The sequence below is a fragment of the Lepidochelys olivacea genome (assembly GCF_965140295.1).
Source record: "Lepidochelys olivacea isolate rLepOli2 genome assembly, chromosome: 22".
NCBI lineage: Eukaryota > Metazoa > Chordata > Testudines > Cheloniidae > Lepidochelys > Lepidochelys olivacea.
In genome coordinates, this window is record NC_140432.1 from 20080532 (window position 1) to 20103308 (window position 22777).

A 22777-nucleotide genomic window follows, 5' to 3' on the forward strand; every position below is an offset into this window, starting at 1 on the left:
AGTCATACCAGCATAAGAGGCAGGGGAGACATGTGGAGGGAAGAGAACAAAAAGACTTCAGGAGAAAGGCTTTCGGAACTTGGGAGATGGGGACATTTACATCCTTCTGTATTCCTCCAGCAAACATCCCTCAGTACAGTTTATTTTGGAGGGAACTGAGAAGATGCGGGAAGGCACAAGATGCAAGACACAAATAGATTACAAGGGCAGGGATTTAGGAGTTCACCACAGTGATAGGTAATTTTCCCCACTCCAAAATTTTGAGGCCCAACTATCCAAAGAAAAATTAAGACCAAATGAATGTTTGGGGAAAATAGTTTCTAAATTGAGACTGTCAGATGACAAGTTTCAACCGAGAGCACTTTTTAAAAAAAAGTCAACACCAGTTTATGGGACAACAGACCCAACCTTACACAGAATTACTAGTAACAGCTAGCATAGCCATAATGTTCATACGGCACAAGAGTGGATCAACTCCACTTAATAAATCCTGTTCTTTTATCAATGACCTAGGAAGTATTAAAACAGGCTTATGACACACAAAGTGATGCAGTAAATTATGTGAATGTTTACTACAGAGTGAATAATATAGAGTAAGTCCCCCATCTCCAGCTGAACACTCCATAATCTAGTGTTCCTCACACGTACCATGGATTACCAATGGTTCTGAGGGAAATACGGTCCACTCAAAGGTTTATCAATTCTAGTTTTAAAACATTTCCTGGTAAATTCCTCCTGCTTTTTGTTCATATTTGCATTGTCCTCTAGAAGAGGCTCTTGTCTCTAAAAATTCCACTGTTGGATTGCTGGTATGAAAGGTGGGTTTTTTGTGTCAATATGAGGCAAAAAGGATTCTCAATGCAAATTCTAGTGGACACATGTCCCGTCACAGAAACTGAAAACTACATTTTGTAGTAATTGGTTCTTTGATTGATAATTTCAGCAGACACCGCAAGAACCAAATTCATCATGAAGACGAACTATCCCCTCTTAACGGAAGCGTTCTTAGTGCTGGTCCTTCCAGAACAGACTTGAAGCATGCTGTGGAAACTTACACAGCCACTGAGTGGGCCATACTTGGTCTTTAAGTAAACAGAAGACTACTCCACAGCTGTTGATCCACCACCTTTTGTATCAGTAAACATTCAGTACAGACATAGCTGTACTCAAAACATAAGTGTAATGAGCAGCCATAGGCATAAACAGAGGCTCCCACTGTACATTTATCTAGATGGAATGGGCCAGCCACTACTAGTAAAAGACAGCCAGTAAATATCAGCCTGATAGGCACTAAATGGGCCTCCATGGCCTTCATCCATTGAAAACATTACTGTGCAATGTCCTCATCAAATATATAGGAAGAAATTCAGACTTCAGTCCAAGCACATAGGCCTGTATAGACACCCCATTAGTTTACTTTTTAAAAACGTGCACACACCACAATGCAAGGATCAAGGAACTATTAAGACAATCGCTACCTCATCCATTGCTTGCATTCTTGCTTTGGTTGTTTCCTTATCACCTAAACTTCTTGTCTAAATAGACTGTGAGCCCCTAACAGAATCTGTCGTCCTGTCTCAAGTGCCATCAGCCCTATAGATTTCTCATGGCCGCATAAAAGCTCAGCTAAAGATGTTCCCTACTCCTGTTGATTCATCTTTTGTCATCCTTGTCCTGTCACTTCTTCCTCAACCCCTTAGTCCATAAGGGAACCATCCAAGAGGTAAATTCACAAGAGAGTAAACTAAAAATAGTTATGTTTGAGGACTAGGAATCCCCGCAACTATGAAAGAGAGCTCCCATATGAAGCTAGAGCCTGTGACAGAATGAGCACAAGAGAAAAGCAAGTGAGATTACATCACTTTGAAACCCAAAGATGGAACGCGAGCTGTAACTAGTGCCCATTTTCAAGCGGGAGGGTAGTTTTTAGTTGGGCATGACTAATGCTCAACATCACCCCAGTCTGCATCAGCACAGGATACCCAACTAGACGGACTGCTAATTAGATGAAATTCCCACATTCCTATTTTACTTTCCAAAAGGCAGTTTGTATACTTCACTGACAGTTTCCCCATTTAGCGTGTTGCCAGCTATGGCAATCTTTTGGTGGTTGTTGTTTAAGAGTCTGGCCCTTTTGTTTCTTAAAGCTCCAGCTCTGGGAGTCATGTAAATACATCAGAATTTTAGCTTTCATGGGTGGGGGGAGGGGGGGAAATCGCCTTTCAAGCTTTTTCCCCCACTTACCAGAAGGGCTAGAAAGTGTGACCCAACTGCACCTTAACTGTTCAGAAACCAAAGAAAATGAACCCAAAATGGTTTAAAATCTCAATTGTTGCAGGGCCTGACTCGTGCTTTTTTAGTATTTAGGGTTGACAATACTGAAGGCCCAACATGCCCCAACACTTGGACTCAGGCTACTGTGCCTACAGACCAAGGACCGTATCAACATTTATGCAGATCTGTCTCTAAAGATGTGCTGCCCTTTCTTTTTGCCTCTTTCCAACTGAACATTTTTTCACTACAAGTTTACACAAGGTTTAGGTTCATCACCAGAGAACCTTTTATATTAGCGATCAGACTGGTTAGATCTAGTCCTGTCCTCTCTACTCCCCTGCTGGAAGAGAGATAAGATTTCACAGATCTATACACACACACACACACACACGGGGTCACCTATTTCATAATCTCTGGGCATCCTCAAGGTAACTGAAATACCCATGTCCAAATAACATTGGCATAATGAACAATAATCCTGCTGCACTCTAGTTATTGCATATTTGAATCCAAGGTGAGTGGAGGTTGCAGTGGCCTTGGGTTGACGCTAGCATCTTACAAGAAGCCCAACACAGTGGCTAGCTTCATGCTTAGACCGGCATATGCTCTAGGGATATGCATGCACTAGGATCTCCAAGATAAACATTGTGATAGCCAGCAAAGGCAAGGCATAACACCCAAGAGGACATGGAGGAACGCACTAAAATAAACCATCTAAAAACAGAAGTATATGGGCCCATACATTGTACTCTGCTACTTGCTGGCCCTGTTACTATATGATGTATTAACAAGCCAACTCACTCTCACAGGCACAAAAAGCAAGAGAGGTGAAAGATTTTTATTTTAACAGCACCCATTGTCATCTGCTAGTCAGTTCTGCTTCAACCTCTACACAGTAAGGTGTGTTTGGGAGAGGGTATAAGAGAAGTCAGGGTAATATAATAATACTGCAAGACAGTCACACAAAGAGATTATGGATGAACAGAAGCATGAGTTTCACTTAGAGTTGTAACAATTTTGTACCTCATGAGACAATATTGCCTAACTAGTCTAGATTAATTTTGCCACATGTGGACCACTGAGGGTAGTCCTACTTGTGCAACTTTAAAATCTAAAACAATGAACTTTAAGTGTCACCCAACTTACTTTGGTTTAGTGACATTAACGTGCATTTCATAATGTTTTGAGAAACTGAGTTTTATTAATCTGTTTAAGATATGATGGACAGCAGCTTTTGAATTAACAGCAAGTAGCTGTCCTACAATGGATGGTTTCTGAAGATACATCATAAACTAGGGCATGTATACACTACAGCCCTCAGATGACCTATGTTAGGTTGACTTACAGCCAACGCAGTAATTACTGTGGTGGCTGATGTCCCCACTATCCTACTGTCAGTAGTGTGCATCCTTAACAGGAGCACTTCCACCAACTGAAGAGGGACAGTGTGGGGGGTGTTGAGAGACAGGGCTCTCAGCTCTGCGCAGCTCCCTGCCAGGAGCCCAGCTACTCCCCTAGGCTCTCGGCTTCCTGGTCCCAGCCGGGAGCAGCCACCTGGGCTTCTCGGCTCCCTCACTGGGGAGCCTCCAAGCAGCAACCCGACTGGGAGCGGGGAGCCAGGGCAGCCAGTCCCTAGCTGCCCTGCTTTCTTGTCAATTTCACAGCTCCAGTATAGAGTTGTGAAAGTGACAAGACTGCCAACAGCAGATGTAAGTAAGGCAGTATCTACACAGACACTGTCTCACCCTAACTACACAGACATAACTCCACCTCCACAAGAGGTGGAGTGCTTATGTTGGTGTAGTAGGGCGCTTATATCAGCAGGACAAAGCTGCAGTGTGTACCCTGACGTAACTAGGTCAACGTAAGCTGCCTTACATCAATTTTAGTGTGTAGTGTAGACCAGGCCTGAGTCTCAACTGAGGTAAGAAAATTCTGAAATAAATTACATCAATTTGAAAAATCTATGAATTACCACTCAGATACGTCTAAGTTTAATCAGCATCTCCCACTAACAACACAGCTTTCTGAGAACATGAATAAGTCACATATGAAATCAAATGAATCCCCATTCCCCTCCCCCACTACTTTGGTTCCTAGCATTGCTCTGCATTTTATGTACCCACAGAAAGCAATTGGGAGTTTGAGATCCCAAAGGAATACTAGTTTGGAACCTTGGGTCAGGATTTTTTCTAGTTAAATTAATCCCTAAGGCAAAAATCTCAACCACACCAAGTCAGTGTTTAGATCAGCATCTCTGCCCTCCTACTTACTAATGGTTCTATTAATAGTGAGTTTATAACTAGGTTACAGCATTGAAATTAAGCATTCTTCAATCATTCTAATGCAAAACTAAGGTTTCCTTCTTTCCAACACAAGGAGGAATGATACCATGAACTGCATGCATGTTCAGATATTCAGTATTTTTCTTTATAAGGCTCCAAAACACAGTTAGTCCAAGTAACTTCTCCCTCTGCCTCTGACACCCTTTGAATTAATCAGACAAAAAAGTTAGTTCAACGTAAAGCAAATGATCCAGCATTACACCAGCTCCAATACTTAAGCTTCTAAAATTTCAAGTTCCACTGTTAATAAAATAGAAAGCATTTTACTGTTTACCTTATTTCCAAGTGCTTTTTTTAAAAAAAGCATATGGCAAAATTAAGCTTTTATACATGCCAGGTGTCTACGCACCATCTCCTGTTTAGACAAGAGTACTTGCTCCCATGACTATTTTAATAATGACTCATTCCAACAAGCCAGGGCACCCTGCTAGACCACACCCCAAGCTGCTGACTTAAGAGTTTGTGATGCAAGCCTGTTAGGAAACAGTGTTTCCCTCTTGAACGCCAAGAGGCACAGACCTGGTCATTCGAGGCGTTGTTGTACCTAGGCTGTTCTGGCCACAAGAAGAGTCCTGCTATTTTATGTAACTCAGAATAGTTTTAAGAGAATTTTTCATGCAAGTAAATGTTTAACACAGACCATTATACACCAGTAATTTAAGTCTAGCATCAAGAGCCAGGACAATGTCTACACAGAAAGATCTATATGAGCTTTAAATGAACTACACTGTTAAATAGAGGCTAAAAGTTTTGGGGTTTTTTTTGTTTGTTTACAAACTAAACTGGTAGCACAGAGGTCTAATAGGAAGATTCCAGTTCAATCGTCAATAGCTGCAATAGCGACCTGGAGGGTAAACTTAGAAAGAAAACAGATAGGCTAAGTTGATTACAAAATATTCCAGTTTTTATTCAATATTGCTCAAGCTGTTTTGATCTTTAATATTTGTGTTTCACAAAGTCAAACCCTGATTGAAATGTCTTTGTTCATCCTCCAAAGGACTTGTGATATGCCATGTGCAGCTCCATCATGCCTCTTAATTCCACCCGTTTGTAGTTATTCCTGAAACTACAACAGTATCTGTTTCAGAACATAAGCCTGCATAAGCCTCCAGAAAGCCTTTCCAGTGGAACCATTCCAATGAATTCCACTTTTGTTCCATGAAGCATATGAGAGAGTCAGAGTCCATGACAAGTGCTAGCAATAATTGCTGTGTCAGTTTCCACCTCTGCCTGGAAAGAGCAACACCTGTAACTATCTGTAAACTATAATCCATTTAATACTCTGCTTAAATATGAAGAAAACAAGCTCTTGAATAAGAGCATCATACGAACATCAATTAGGAAACTCCTGCTCCAAGGTTTGCAGAGTACATATAGTGAGTTTCAGCATGACCCTCAAAAATGGCAAGTAGAATTTCATGAATGATTTAAGAATTGCTAATGAATACTTCACATTGCAAGGTCATTGATTGTCCTTTAAGAAGTGAGTATCTAGGTATGTTTGAAGGTAACAATAGGTAGTACATGACAAGATTCTATCACCTACTAGAGTGTGATATCAGTGTCACCATGTTCTCCTTGTAGTCTGTTGCTGATTGCAAGACCAGTAAATACTACAATAGATTAAACCTCTAATAATCGCATTAGTACCTTAGCTCAAAGTTATTCACAATTTTTTAGTGAGAGTAATTTAATTATGCCCATCATTACAGAGGACTAGATAATCAAGCACCTGGCACTCTGCTGCATGAACTGTAGAACTAGTTAGGCAATGTTGTCTCTCATGTGGTACAAAACCGTGTAAACAAGAGTTGATTGGCTTGCAGCATATGAAGATTGCTAAACAGTTATAACTCTAAGCAAAAACCCATGATGCTGTTCATCCCTGATCTCCTTGTGTGACTCTCTTGCAGCGTATTTTACCAGCCTGGAGATCACAATACTGAAAATTTACCTATTAGATGGAGCTGAATCACTAACAGTGTTACTGTTACTCATACTCTTATTTAGAAACAATCATGATGATCAGGTCAGTATTTTGAAGAGGGATTTGGAGATTTTAATACTTAAATCCATTGTAATTTTAAAAAAATAACCCAGATGTTTTGCAAAGGTCAGAGCCAATCAGCAGAATTCACTTTTAATCTCAACTTGCCGAAGTGCAAGGCTGCCTTATTAATCCTTTAATAGCAAGGCACATTTACTTGTCCAGGAAGCATTAAAGGAGTCTTGTTTGCAAGTGGGATGTTTGCAACTCATGCAAGAGTTTCAGAGGCAGACTATTTCTGCACATCTTCAAAAGGTCTCCATCTTGCCATGCACATGTTTGACCTGCTTTCCTCTCATCCTGCTGTCAGGCTGTACACTTGGCTCGGAGACTGTTGCCATGGTGAAAGCTCTGACACATTGACTTAGTTTTCTCACAGATTTCCTGCAGTACTGAGAGCTACTGAAGTACAGCACCTCATTGTAGATCACTAGGGTATAGATGCACAAGAATTCTCAAGGTCAGATGTGACTTATCCATATGCTCTTTTCCAGCACCTTCCATTTCCACACTGTGGGAGCTGTAGTCCCAGCTACACCAATTAATGTCACAATTTGTCCTGTCTACATTAGGATTTTACATGAGTCATCTCTCTCACTGCAAAAACGCTCATTTTTCCTAGCACTGACATGGCCGTGGGCTTTTGAAAATTTTACCCTGCATCCTTAAGTTAAAGGCAGCTGGTTTGCAAATGAATGTATTCACTCGGGCAGTCACTAGAAGTGTTTGACCACCCTACACAGCTGCTGCAAGGCCGCCTCCTTCAAGCATTTTGGAGAGGTTGGGAGGCAGGCTGGCTACAATTGTGATCAATGATTGAATAAAATACCCAAGAAGAGGCGAGAAGTTCATTATCCGAGTCTAATCTTTTAACAGTTTACTTTTCATGAGGTGCCCAGACCACTTGAAAGGTGCTTGAAATAAATCTGAGGTCTAGAACCAATTTGAAGAGTCCCTCAAAAGAATTTCCTTTCATGGTTGTGTATAAAAGTCAAGAAAAACCTATGTCTATTTTATAAAGGAAAAAAGGAAAAATCTTCACTGGGCTTTTTAGCAGGAAATGAAATACAAAGTTTTGCCTACTTTGGAATGAAAATAATTTATATCTGACCTCCTGATTTTGAGTGCAACACTAATAATTCAACTCTTGCTGCTGACCTCTCAAACCTCAGAAGCTGAGAGTCCCCTGCTATCATGCACGTTTTTATATCGTCTCTTCACTCAAGTGGACACAGTAGGAGACACGCAAGATCCCTGGCCACGGAAACAGAGCAGGATTTTTGTGAATTTTGATCCTTTGTTCACAATTAGAGGACTGCATGTTGCCACAAAGTGAGCAGTAACTTTAGGCCTACCATCCTTCAGTGCACTTTTAACAAAAGGCACTAGCAGCTGTCTCCTACTCCTTCTTATGGAGACCCTCCCCAGTTCAGTGGGCAACTTTAGTAAATCCCTTAGACTTGCTCAATCTATTTCAAGAGAAAGGGCTTAGCATGTTATAACCAGGCAACTCTGTCCTGGGGAAAACCAGACAGTATTTGCAGAGGACATTTGATTTTTTTTTTTTTTTTGCCTACCCACCTTTGTTTTAAACAGCTCTGAAGACGGAGTTGGAGTTTTCAGATATTGGCAGGATAATTTATAAAATTGGTGTCATGCATGCTATGATTTATCCCTCACATTTTTCCAGGTGGTTTTGGTTGTTTCGAGTTGACCACATCGGTGGGGAGAGTGGCGAACAAGTACGAGTCTTGACTGCAACCACAATAAAGTTAGGATGAACAATCAGCATACTTCCCTGAGACAGTTGCCATTTTGAGTACATTTCATTTGTTTTCCCAGGTCTCCCCTAAAAGCTATTTAAAGAGAGTCAGTAATTTGTTATTCATTTAATTCATTACACACTATCACATGGGCATCCAGAGCAGGTCTGAAAGGTTAGTAGCTATAATCTTCAGTCTTAGAATATCTCCCCTAAACAGTGATGTTTTCCATTCAGCTAAACTAGGGCACTTCCCAATCTCCACCTATATGGGTCACTTCTCTTTATACTCCATTGGCCCAATAAGTGAAACTGACAACCAGTTTTATCCCCTGAACCCAACTGGAATAAGCAGCACATTTACAACTAACACAATTGAAAAAGTGAGGTTACATGCAGGTTACATGTCTGGCAAATGACTAACTGCAGCTGAGTGGGAAAATACCTACATTCAGACTTCACTATGCTTTTAACTATGAATTGGTATTCTTAGCTAAACTAAAAAAAATTAATATTCTGTTCTGACTGAACAAAAGTTTCCCCATATAAAAGTCAGCCAGTGTGGGAGAAGGTACACCCCCTGCTTCTCTGCAAGGGCAAGGGTTTCTCCAGAGGACATAGAACACCCAAACAGCAGGGAACGTTATATAGGTAACTATTACTTTAATTCCCGACATCAATTTGGTATGATTGGAAGTAAATTACTAGCAGCTGAATTAACTGGCAGAGAACAGAAAGTCAAAGATTTATCTGAAACACCCGAAGGAGCTCTTGTGAAAAAACCCTTGAAGTCAAAGATTAAATCTGCACTGAGAATCAGCAATGAACTTGACTTTTCAAACCATGATCTCACTGGCAACCAATAAATTGCTATATATTAGTGACAACTGGCTAGTTCAAACAGAATGTTTGAGATGCAACAAGCAGGCTCTGTGCATGGCTAATAATGGATTTCACTATAGCCACTGGTCATAACAGACTTGCATTTGTATGAAATTTGTTTATTAGTGCAGAGTAAAATGGCACAGTGTGTACTAACTAAACTTACAGGAAAAGATCTACCACCTCAAAATAGCTACAGGCAGTTGTTACCAGCCTCAGGAAGCAAGAAACCAAGGTCCAATTTGAAATGTACCGCAGAAGAACGCTATTCTGTTCATGTCACCTTGTTATGACAAGATAACCCAATCTAACTCAAGTGGTATTTTATCCATTCAGTTTTGATCTAGGAAAGGCCAATATGATTCTCTATAGCAGCCCTATGAGTGTCAGCATACTATTTGGCAAGTGTGAAAAAGCTTATTTGAATTCAGTAATGTCTCTAGCTACTCAAGTCCAGGAGATTGCATGCCTACCACCAAGGCCACTATTTATCAGGGACACTCCAGGCTAGATGATAGCCGCCTGCAAGATTCTAGTGCAAGGATATCCTTCAAGCGTAGTATCTTAAGAGGAAAAAATGAAGTGCTGAGACCAAGACTTTTTACCCTTCGTTAGTTAACGCCACTGCGTTGGACTTAACGTTGAGATAATCTAAAATTTAAGTGCACACAGAACTATGCAGCTACAGTAACTGGCCAAAAGTAGATATTTGTCTAGAGCAAAGGCACTTAAGGACCCAAATTAGAGATCAGTGCCCCACTGTACAAAGCACAGAAATAAAGACAGTTCCTGCCCCAGAGAGCTTAACTGATCAGTCTCACACTACATACCTGCAAGCCTTTAGACTTAAAGCAAAAGTCTGTTCAGATACTGTGCATCTCTTTTTCACTGATAAAAACAGCCACAAATAAGAATCCACTGCAATTTAGCATATTATCTTATGAGATTTTTATACTTAGCCATAAGTACACAGAGCTAACAGGATCTTCATTTGTAAGCTTATTCCTTCAAAGCCTGTTGAAGACTTAACTAATTTACTTAGTTTCAGGTGAAATTTGAGTTTTGGTGTTTCCAATTCAGCTGCTTTTGGCAGTCTATTGAGAAGTTTAAAACTAAATATATTGCCATCTCTAGAGGTACCACAAACACACACAGAAAATAGCTGATGAGACCGAACAGGATTCCAGTGAACCTAGTTCCTCAAAAGCTGATGAGAGGGGAGAAAATTTGGAAGCATTTCTGTCTAGAAGACTGCCATGTTTTTTTCGCATCACTGAACTCTATTGACAATCCTTTGCCAGTCACACGCACAATGAAAATGTTACTGTTCCTTCAATGCTGCTCGCTGTTATACCAATTGCCAACACTACATCACACAGAGTTCTCAGGGAATATGAAAGAAAGACAAAACCAGACAGTTCAGTATTTAAACACCCTAACAGGACAGAATGAAGAGAAACTGTACTAAACAATGGGGAACATTAATGCAGGAAACTGGTTTTACAGGAGATTTCCTACTTAACTGCATAACCTTTAGAAATGTTATAGAGCTACTGACATGTTTAAGTCTGGTACAAACAGGGGCTAAGCATGCTAGGAAAAACAGATATCTGAAGGGGACATGAAGCACTAGATAGTATAGGGCTGTTTGTGTGGAAGTGTAAATATGTACACAGAAGGTAACGCTCAAGTCTCAAAACTCATATTTTAATGGCGGCACCTTGGTACAATTTTTCAACCCCAGTCTTATTCCCATTAATATCAAGTTATGTGTTTCCCTAAATGAACATGGACAACTGTTGAGGCCTGGCTTTGTCAAATCACTTTAGCCCTAGCTTCAGTTTCTCAGTTGCATACTGGCATCCTATGCAAATTTTCACCCTCCTCCCCCTCAATCCCATCTCCAAAATCTGATAAATCCACACAACGTACTAGAATTACATCAGGTGCTTTAAAAAACTGAAGGAAAAGCTTCCAAGTGGTAAACCATATTCAAAGACAGCAAACAACTGAGAGATTCAAATGTATGGTGAAGAGACCAATTATATCAACTGTTAGTAGCCAAGATGCTTTTGGTTGTATAATATCAAAATAAGAGACTACCTAGAATGGCTCAGAGCAGTAAGATCCGTCATTTACAAATCAGTTGACTCATCCCCAGATTGGATCCCATGAACTTCTTCCATTGTTTTTAAACAGTTCTACAAAAGCTAACTCTCAGATCTTGAAGCTGCCAAGATAATTTGTCACTGAAATGTTATTTCTCATCATGTGCATGCATATGTTTATTACAGTAGGGATTCTTAGCAATTCTTGGCTCCCAGCTTTTTTGTGGGGTGGCTTTAAATCAGTGAAGCATTTGGTGCTGAAGATAAATTGCACAGATTTTTGAACCCAAAGCAGGTAAGTCACTCTGAGCCAACCACACTTAATGGTGCTCTTTATGCACTGTGGTGGGTGTGATACTGGTGAACAAGTATATCTAGGATTTTGGTTCCAAATCTTGTTGATCAAAAATATAAAGCGATAGTCACCCTATCTGCATACCTAAGATTGCCAATTAGTTACCATGGCTACCAGGAGCTTGGTTTTGAACTCAAGAACTATCATTTCACAGAAGCAGGCAGCAGCGCTACCTAGCCCTGGCTTGAGTTCAGACTAGCCATTTCCTCGGTTTCCCTCCTTGTGCACTCCTATGTCTTTGACATGCTTGACATATAAGCCCTTCTTGGGATCTGGGTTTATTAACAAAGTTCAAAAGGAAACACAAACTCACCCCAGACTTCCTAGCTGGCTCACAACTTTTGATGCAAAGTTCTTGTCCCATTCCTACTGAGACTTTCCTTTCCACGCTTCATCCTTACTAGCCAACTCCTACTCCCTGCCAGCTGGCACCCGCAGGTCCTCTGCCTGAGAGCTAAAGCAAAAACAGCACTGTCCCATCCTGCTTGGCCAGAAGAATGGAGATCTTAAGATGCCGGGCATATTATCAGCATAGAGAGAGCACCTCAGTCCTTAGTGCCTGCCCTCTCCTGTGACAATAAAAGGATTTTAGACAAAAATTAGTGCCACAGCATTCTTCTCAGAACAGCAAAGCTGAACACTAGATCCAGAATTGCTGGATTAGGAAAAAGTTAACAGCTTTCCAATTAAATTTTAAACTGGATATTACCAGAGTACCATATACTGGATTACAGCTGGCTGAGCAAGTATGTGGCTGATCTACTAATAATTCGCAGCACGAATTTTCATTACAGAATACATAAAGCTGCTGGAGAAAGTTCCAATAGTAAAAGTGAAGTATGCACGTTGTATGTTAGTGTTAAAAGTTCTTCAATTCAACAGTATTTGGCTACTCTACCCTAGTACAGTAATGTCTCAATGGAGAGCCCATAGCCATATATTGGTTCCTTGGCTCATTTCAATCAATCCAGGCTGTCCTGGGATATCCTGTCCATCCTCACTGATTAGTACTGACTAGTGAAGTGAAACCATTTCTTCCCCCACTTCCCCAAGATGCAGCCAACTTTGTGCTATATTTGAGTACAAACTGTGTCAATTCCATCAGGTGTGGGAGTTTGTGTTTGTGTATGATTTGACTATGAAATTTAGCTGAGGCCACATAATTCCCTTTGATGGACATTGGATAGAATGAGAGGTTTCGCCTCAAGTATAGAGACACAGGAGTCAATTACCAGAAATATGCCAATGACTAATAATGAATCATAGTCCTTCAGGGGTTTCTTCACTTGAGTGTTAATGCAGCATATTAATCCCCTAGACTGGCATGGAGGCCTAGTCTGAAATCCATGGCACTTGTCTATTAACTAGATCATTTTAAAACTCTCTCCAGTTAAACCAGTGCAAACTTCTAATGTGGATACTCTAAATCAATTTAACCCTTGCTTATGTTAATTCATACGAAGTTGGTGTCGCTGAACTGACATAAGCAAGGGTTAAACTGATTTTGAGTATCCACATTAGAAGTTTGCACTGGTTTAACGGAAGAGTTTTAAAAATCATTTAGTTAAACCACTTTTTCATACAGACAAGGCCTAAGCACATCAGTGGCAATTTTATCTCTGTGGTACAGAAACTTGTGATTTTTAACATCAATGATTTTGGGAGCACTGAAGTCACACCAAGCTCTACGCAGTGTTCATTCTGGATGAATGAGCAGGCATTCTGTAAGAGCAATTAAGAAGAGAATGCTGTTTAGAATGATGTCCCCACACTCCGAGCTTTCACTGATGAGTTGGACAAATTTAACACTATCAGCTCTACTACATGGTTTCACCACTGTCTCCAGTCTGAGTTGCAGGAGCAATCTTTAGGGATGGGGAAGGGAAAAGGGGTTCTGTCTCCATGACACCTCAGACACTACTAATTAGTTATTTAGTTCTATCTAGAAGACTAGAGACAGCAAAAAAAATTGTGATAATTAGGAGGCAGTGACACTTGTCAACTTGCTACAGTTCCTACAATCAAGTCAAGACACTAGTGAACAGAATTTCACTGCCTTCTGTGATTTATCTGCCCAGTGAGAATTCTAATCAGAGTTCTGACATGCTAACACTTGGGTGACGGGGCTTACCAAATATGCTTAAGCGGTCTCGCTAAATTTTTCTTTGCTGCAGATAGTAAATTTAGTTTTTTCATGATTTTGGCAAGGATAAGAGAAGAGGGGAGTGTTTGGGCTAGCAAGTTGACAGGAGAGTTGTACAAAGTTGCAGTACTGTGTGTGTTTTCTTGCTGTTAGAGACTTTTTCACAGATTCTCACAGTCTAATCTTCCCTTAAAAAGTTGGTATTTACACAGGTACTTCCTATTAGTGCTATTCCTCCACCATGAGGCAGGAGTCCTAAAGACCCTACGTCACATCTGTGCCACTAGGGAGAAGACAAAAAACAATACTGCCACTTAGCCCCGTACTAAGAAGGAAGACACTAGCCCATTAGGACACTAGTTACCACAGTACCTGCTTTTCTTCCTCAGGGAGGCTATTTTTGAACCTAGCCTATGAAATAGAACTTTGATCATCAGTTCTTCTCTTTACACACTCAGCCTTCCTGCCTCTTGGCACACAGCTCCAAAGCCTCAACAGAATAAGCAATGAAATGCTGGGTTACTTTAAGGCAAAAAAAGTCAAAACTACAAATGCCTAGTAGGGAAATGCCTTCAATGAAAACATGATAGTCTAAGAGAACCCCTCACCCCAAATCTTCTGTTCCTTTTCAGCAAAGCTCATCCACACAGCTAGGACACAGGTGTTTTATAAGATGAGAAGGGAATGCCTTAAGGGTAACAAGTAAACAAGACATAACCTTGCCTAACAAGTGGCCAGTGACAAGCTGGGAGAGCAGACTGCCTGAAAGCCATGCCTGAGTAGACTATTATCCCCTCCAAAAAATGCTAAGCAAGCACTAGGTTCTTTAGCCAAGGAGGCCAATTCATCAAATTCAAAATGAGAATGTTAAAGCCCTATCAGCTGGTAATGATACACAAATCCTGTCCTCAAGGTCTTCAGTGTAAGCTGTCACCATGACAGAGCCTGCTACACAGGGTCTCATGCTCAACAGTGTATATGCATTAATCTATTGGCTATTTGTAAATTCCTTCGTACAGCTCAGAAATATATAGTGAAATGCTAGATGCCATCAATTCAGCATGCAATCAGTAGGTACTATCTACATTACATTTAACACATCTCTCTCTCACACACACACACCCTACTGGTGTCCAGGAAGAGAGCACTAGTAGTTGTCAATGGAAGTGAAGAACAGTAAATATCCTGGACCAGAAGACCCTTTCCTTCTCTTAGGAATTCCCTAAGCCTGGCTATTCAATGGCTGAAATACAGTGGCTCTTTTGGAACATATAAGCAGCAAGATCAGCAGCATGTGAGTAACATTATACTGCGTGCCAGAGGAATTATTTGTGATTCACAATTAATCAGGGTTTCTTATGTTTGAAAGAAAAAAGCAGGAGAAAAAACGTGTACTAATGGATATTGATGAAAGGGAAAGTGACCACCAAGGTTACCATATTAGCTGCTCGCATAGTTCATTATGAAGCTAACGGCAAGAGTATTAACCTGTTTCTGTTCGAGAAGGTTCAGAGCAATGGTGAATCACAGCATACTGAACCCAGTACAGCACCCCTCCATGATCAGAACATTAGGAGTGCTCTGAGCAGAGGCTTTGGGGTTACCCCATGGCCACATGCCTTATGGACATGCTCAAGATGGGGAACAACTGGGTTGAGCATGGAGCACTCTTCACTCCTCAGCACTAGCCCATCTGGGAGCAGCTTTACTTTCTACCTTTTACGGAAAACAAGAATCCAGGCAAGAATCACTGTGGCTCCCTGAGCCTTTTGCATGCCGGAGCTACAGTGCCATAGTCACGGAACCAAGCCCTTTCCATGGCAGCCCGCTCCCACTGCCAGCTAAGTCAGCCAACCAGTTCTCATACTGCGTTTTCAGTGCTGTGGACCCACTTCTGTCTGAATTCAATGCCAGATTAATTTATTTGCCTCAAAGTTACTCATGTATAGGTCTAAGCCTAGAATCTAATTAAGCTATATCTTTAATAGGCTACAAAGGAAGGAAAATGTTATTTCTATTGCAGATATTTGAGAGGCGTTCCAGTTCAACAATAAGGGGCATCTCAGAAGTAAACAGAAGAATGGACACATCAGTTCACCACTAGCGTTTCCACTACTCTCCCAGCTTCTGTACCTGAAATAGCAGGTCTATGTCATGCCAAGGAGTTAAATTTACCTTGCAACCACCATATTTGTATGTCAGATCAAATTTTTTTTTTTTATGGAAAACGTGAAACTTCTGTACTCTAGGTAAACAATGCTTGAATGAGTAATACTTTTACCTAAAAGAGTCAGACCTGCTCTGGGCTCTGCATGTTATCTAGTTCTGTGAACCCAAGAATATACATATTTGGCTGGCAGGAAGACAGTATGGTCTAGCAGATCAAGCACTTGACTGGAAGCCAGAACTCCTGACACTGACTCCTTCTGTGGCCTTGGACAAGCCACTTATCCCATGTTGGGGGAAACTGAGGCAAAGTTTAACACCTAACTCTCACTGATGATTGAAAACCCCAGTAAGTGCATCACAATGGGTTGTGAACTCATGGTAACATCTCAGTTTACAGAGAGGGCTTGACCTACATAGTGATGTGTTCCTTGTCAAAAACAAAAAACTAAAGCACAAAAACAAAAAGTCAGAAACTGCTCAAAAGCCTTTGGAAAGGCATGTAGTTATATGTCCTCACAGCAGAGCTGGAGTAGATCACTGCATGCTGCAGCTGACAAAAAGGAGCAAAAGAGGTGCAAAGAGCTTTCAGGACTGTAACATCTCTGCTGTTGTGAAGACAGATTTTAAAATAATACACTAAGCTTTACAACACTATCCAGAATATGAGGAAAGGTGAAGGTAGATGTGCCACAGTATATGCAGTCATCTCTATCAGCAAACACCATTCAACTCTTATGAAAGAACATGGCATTAGAAAAAACTCCAGTGTCTGACCAGAGTCAGAATACTAATAAAGTCACTTGGATGATTTATAAATGGAAATTGTGCAGCGAACAATCCATTCAATAGGTCACTTGGAGGATTTTTAAAACAAAAAACAAAGACTGATTCTTGTGAAACACCAGAACACTGACAGAGGAAGGGAGGACAGGAGGCAGGAAACAGAAATGGAGAGATGTAGCAAGATATCCTGCAGGTGCCCAATTAATCCTAGTCAGGGAAATAACTCCAGTTCCTGTCCAGCCATCAGAATAGCTCTGTTTTACCGCATACTAGATTCCAAGTTTGCATAACAGGGCCTAAAAGTAAGCTGCTGGCTTAGTTAATATATAAACTGTCAAGCTATGCCTTTTTATTTAGTTAATTCCTGTAGGGATAATTATGACCCCAAGCATCCTGCCCTTTAGGATGATATGTTTCCTTTCACAAGTGTCCCCAACATTACTGACCCATATTTAAGTTGTGAAATTCAGTTGTGTAAACTACAGTCTTGTGTCAGCAAGACATACCAGACCATTGTTGTGAAGTATACAGAACGTGGGAACATACTAGCTATGTAAATAAAGATATGTCCTAGTCAGTTTCAAAATGGCTACGAATTATAATACTCAACCTAAGTCAGTGGTTCTCAACAAGAGGTACGTGTACCCTGGAGCGTACCGCAGACGTCTTCCAAGGGGTACATCAACTCATCTAGATATTTGCCTCGTTTTACAACAGGCTACATAAAAAGTACGAGGGAAGTCAGTACAAACTAAAATTTCATACAGACAATGACTTGTTTATACTGCTCTATATACTATATACTGAAATGTAAGTACAATATTTATATTCCAATTGATTTATTTTATAATTATATAGTACAAATGAGAGTCAGCTATTATTCAGTAATAGTGTGCTGTGTCACTTTTGTATTTTTATGTCTGATTTTGGAAGCAAGTACTGTAGTTTGTAAGTGAGGTGGAACCTGGGGGTACGCAAGACAAATCAGATTCCTGAAAGGGGTACAGTAGCTTGGAAAGGTTGAGCGCCACTGACCTAAGTAATGGGTTATGAGGTTTTTGTTTATTTCTTTTTTCAGGTGGGAAGGGGGATCTACAGTATTTAAATCAAGACATGCCCAGGTGTCACATCAAAGTCATCTGAACTTGTAGAATATCTACACCAGACAGAAAAAGATCTCAGATCAACAGGTAATCTCTAAGTTCACAAAATGGTAAAAAACTTTGAACTGTACCAAGCAGGTTAATCATCATCATTTAAAAGTTATCGACATTTGCTGTGATTACTTTTGGAAGGGCATGGTTCCAGTTTGAGTGTCACTGAAGAATAAAATAAGCTTCTTCCAATGAGAAGTCAGAGCATCAAATTTGTTAAGCAATTTGATTCGGCTGCATTGACTAATTGTACTATGCTCGAGTTTCATTATCAACAATGTTTTAGTTACTTGACTAAATGGGGTGATTTCACAAAGATTCAGTTTAAGTAATTTTCCTTGAGTCAAACAATTCATTACTATGAAGAAAACAAACGCTTCATGGGTTTCATTTTGGAACTTTCAATGCCCTCTTAAACAACGGAGTTTCCATAACACGTTAGCCATTTCCGATTTACTTAATACTGATTCTTCCCAACAACCCCCATCTTTCTGACGGAGTTTGAAATATAGCTTTTTGATTTCCCCCTTGTTTGTACATCACAGTCAGCAATGTCCAAACTACTGACAGCTCCTGAGGACAGCAAGAACAGCATAAGAACAATATTGGGGGAGGACATAGGTCCTACATATGAAGTGATTTTTCTTTTCTTTTCCCGCTCTGCTTCTCAGGCAGAGGTGAGTTTTGAAGTGAACTAGCTCTTCAGAACCCAGAGTATCCTGGTGCTGAAGGTTTTCAGTTTCCAGTTAGAGAATGGAAACCTGCTCCACATCTATTGGAGAACCTGAAAGTACATAAGCTGCCACTATAATTTCTCTCTCTGGATTTAAGGATTGGAAGCATCTAACATCTACCACCATACCATGCAATATATACAATGTCTCCTATATGGAAGAGGACAATTAAGTTAACCAACTTCAGAATTAGAGATGCAAGTGGCACAGGCCTTAACTTAGTGCAATGGCTTTTCATTAGTGGAGATTCAAGTTCAACCCATTCTTAGGTCATAAGTTATATACATTTGGTAGTCTCAATACACGCACTACTGGCCATCTGGTCATAAATAGGCCAGTCAAAGGTTAAGTTTGTGTTCTTCTTTTCACTATCTCGCAAGATCTTTAGCCATTCACATGCAATAAACCAACTCACAACCTTCAATATTTCACAACCTTCAGAATTAACAATGCTCAATACAAAGCCTGACTCAGCTAGGAATGCTGAAAACAGGAGCTCAGTTAATAATTGAAGGGCTGATTTCTAATCAAGATGCTCAGTTTTCAGCATTTAAAGCAGCTGAAATGGGAGCATTCCTGCTTCTATCAGCAAAGTTCAGGAAGCTTAGTTATCATCACTGGGCAAGTAACGATCAAGCCGTAAGTAATGCTAGACTGTAGCATCTTGCAATTAAAGGCAGAGGCATCTCTGAATGTTGTAAATACTACATAAACAAGAGCAGCTAATCCACTACTAAAAGATGCTGTCCAGTAGGCATTACATTACTTTAGATTAAACTTTAACAGCCTCTGGGACAAGTCCTACTCAGGCAGATGGGTGTAAATCCAGAATTTAAGAAAATGGAGGCATTAATTTATAGTTACACCAGTGTCACAGCAGGATTTGACTCCTGAAATTTACATGGCAATCAAAAAGTGTGCAAGCCAAAAAGACAGGCTGACTTTCCCTTGCTGTCAATTTGCTGATATAATGGACAGGGGCATAGAAAAGATGGTCTGTGGTGGTAAGGACCCACAGCCCTGCTGGACCAGCATGGCCCCTGATTAAGTTTCCATTAGGATTTTCAGGACACTATGGCTTCTACAGAGGAACCCACAGAGCACTGCACTGTTGCAGCATGTACTGGCATATTCAGCACTAAAATCTGGAAGACAGAGGATGGGGTACTAAAAATGACAATATGATACTTTTATTAGTTGCTGGAATGTGACTTCTGATATGCAAATAAGTGATATACCCATCAGCTAATCTGTACCTCAAAATGACCTGCCTGCATACTGCAAATATTTGGTCAACAAGTCTTTTCTTCCTCTGTTTTATTCTTTACAGTTTATGGGATAGTCCTGGAAGACTCAAACTCTTCTTTAAAAAAATATCTGGGGAAAGGTTTGTCTTTAAACTGAAACATAAGTATTGCCCTTTATTAAGTTCGCCAGTAACCCCTCCTATCCAAAACAGTCAGCTCTTCTTTCAGGTTTATCCATGTGAAATTAATTAAATAAGTGTCAGGATCAAAGCAGTTGCATGGCATTGGATAGTAAAAACTCTTCAGAATGCTATTTTCACTCGTGAGAACCGACAAAAGGTCTGTGGTGAAGAGGATGGCACCAATATCACAAAGACAAGGTGGGTGAGGTAATATCTTTTATTGGACCAACTTCTGTTGGTGAAGGAGACAAACTTTCAAGCTTACACAGAGCTCTTCCTCAGGTAACAGTCATTCTGACTAAACCCAACACTGAGACAATGACAACAGAGTTCAGAATCCACCATCCAATTGGGAAAGAGCATTTTCTGCAGCTTTTTTTGTTACCTGGGGCTGTACCAAAAACTCATATGCTAGATCAGGGGTTCTCAAACTGGGGACTGTGACCTCTCAGGGGGTTGCAAGGTGGTTACTTGGGGGTCACAAGCTATCAGCTCTGTGGGACTGACAGCTCCAAGCCCCCATTAAATGATCCCCGCCCCATTTTTAATGTATAAGGGGGGGGGTCACATTCAGATGCTTGCTGTATCACTTTAGATAAGCTATTACCAGCAGGAGAGTGGGGTGGTGGGAGATATTTTTTCATGCTTTGTGTGTATAAAAAGATCTTCTACACTTTCCACAGTATGCATCCAATGAAGTGAGCTGTAGCTCACGAAAGCTTATGCTCAAATAAATTGGTTAGTCTCTAAAGTGCCACAAGTGCTCCTTTTCTTTGTGTGTCAAAGGGGTCATCAATACAAAAGCTTTCTATCATCAAGGCCTGAGAATGCTACATCAACAGGTGTTAGCCCTACCCAAGTTGTTCAGAGCAGCAACTTCTTCTAAAGTGGACACAGGGAGGAATGAGGAGCCCAAAATATGTATGACATTCACACAAAACAAGACATTTCACTGGTTGGTGTCAGTGATACAGAGGATCAGGGTCTCACAAAACCTTATACTGAGAAATGCTTTCACTGTTTGTTTGGTGTTTTTTGTTTTGTTTTAAATAAACAGTTTTTGTTTAGGACCTACACTTCCCCCTGAAAAGTTTGGAATTCAAACAGTGCAGCGAAAGAACCAGAAAGTGAAAGTGACCAATACATTTTCACTATCCAAGATGAACAGGGCAATTAAGAAATGCAGATTGTGAACAAAGCACAGACAGTGAATGATAGAATTTTAGAACCTTTCCCTTCAAGAGTTTTGATTCTCCGTCAGCCTGCCCAATCCGATTTTAACCCTTGAGCAAGCCCTTAAAACACAGCCAGGGACATTGTCCATCAGCGTGTTCTGAGCCATACTGCACAAGTGACCAGGTGCACATGGGAGCCACTGCTAACATCGTGCAGGGCTCCTGACACATCCCTGTGCAGCAGCAGTTGCATAAGAACAGCGCAGCACCCGCCACTGACCAGCGACACTGAAGCCCAGCAGCTCGCAGGGCCCGGCAGGGTCCTGGGGGCCCTGACCCAGGCGGAGACCCAGTCGCGGGGGAGAGTGGCTGCGCCCAGCCGCCTCAGCGGGCCGGGGGGGGAGCGCGGAGCCAGGGCAAGCGGCTCCTGGTCCAGCTGCGGGAGCTGAAGGCGGAGGCTGCGGAACGGGGGAGCTCAGCCCAGGCACGAGCCCCGCTCCGGGCACAGCCCTGGGAGACCGGGGGGGCAGCCCCCGGGGCCCCCGTGTGTGGGGCTGGGCACACTGCGCCCCAGGGCGTCCCGGGGTGACACCAGCCCCCTGCCGCGGGGGGGCGGGGGGGGGCCAGGATCGGACCCCGAAGCCAGCAGCAGGCCGGGGCCCCCTCCGCCCCCGCAGCTGCCCAGCCCCACGCACGACGTGCCGCCCCCGCCGACCTTACCCCCACCCCCCGGCCCCCGGCCCAGCCCCCTGCGCCCGGGCCCCCGGCCCAGCCCCCCCCGGACCGTATCCGCGGCCCCCTCGGCTCCCGCCGCCGGCCCGGGCCCCCCCGCACCTTGGCCCGGGTCACCAGGTGGGTCGCCAGCTTCACCACGGCGAAGTTGCCCTTGCCGATGGTCCGCTCGACCTCGTAGTATCCGATGCGGGCGGGGCCCGGGGGCCGGGGTGGCGGCGGGGCCGGGGGCAGCCGGGGGCCGGGGGCTGGAGGGGGGCCCCCCGCTCCGCCGCTCGCTGCAGCCGCCGCCGCCATCTTGGTACGAGGAGCAGAAAGCCCCCCCCCTCCCGGGGCTGCGGCACCGCGTGAGCTCATCGGCCCGGGGGCGGGGCCACCGCTGCCACGGCAACCACCGGGGGCGGGGCCCACTGACGCCAGCAAAGCGGCCGCCGTTTCCGCGCGTCACGCCGAGCGGGGCGGGGCCTAGAGCGGAGACGCGACGGGGCGCGGGAGGGGGCAATCCCTGGGGGAAGCCCCGCCGGGGAGTGGGGGGGTTCCCCCGTCTCCGCTGCCAAGCAGGCCCCAGCGCAATGGGGCGGAGCCTCCGCTCTCGCCTCAGGGTCCCTGGGCAACGGAGACCCCCGCCTTCCCCAACAGGGACATCCCCGCCCCTTCCCCCCCGCCCCGGGACCCCCCCGGCTCA

The 22777-nt window shown here is 42.6% G+C and overlaps 1 protein-coding gene across 3 annotated transcripts in view; it reads right to left on the minus strand.

Moving 5' to 3' along the window:
* SIK3 (SIK family kinase 3) overlaps positions 1-22349 on the minus strand; it is a 151549-nt gene extending 129200 nt beyond the window's left edge. For all 3 annotated transcript variants that reach the window (XM_084611969.1, XM_084611968.1, XM_084611967.1), the window contains exon 1: positions 22195-22349. The gene's annotated coding sequence lies outside the window, so the exon portion shown is untranslated. The remainder of the gene's footprint in view (positions 1-22194) is intronic.
* Positions 22350-22777: the final 428 nt, after the last annotated feature.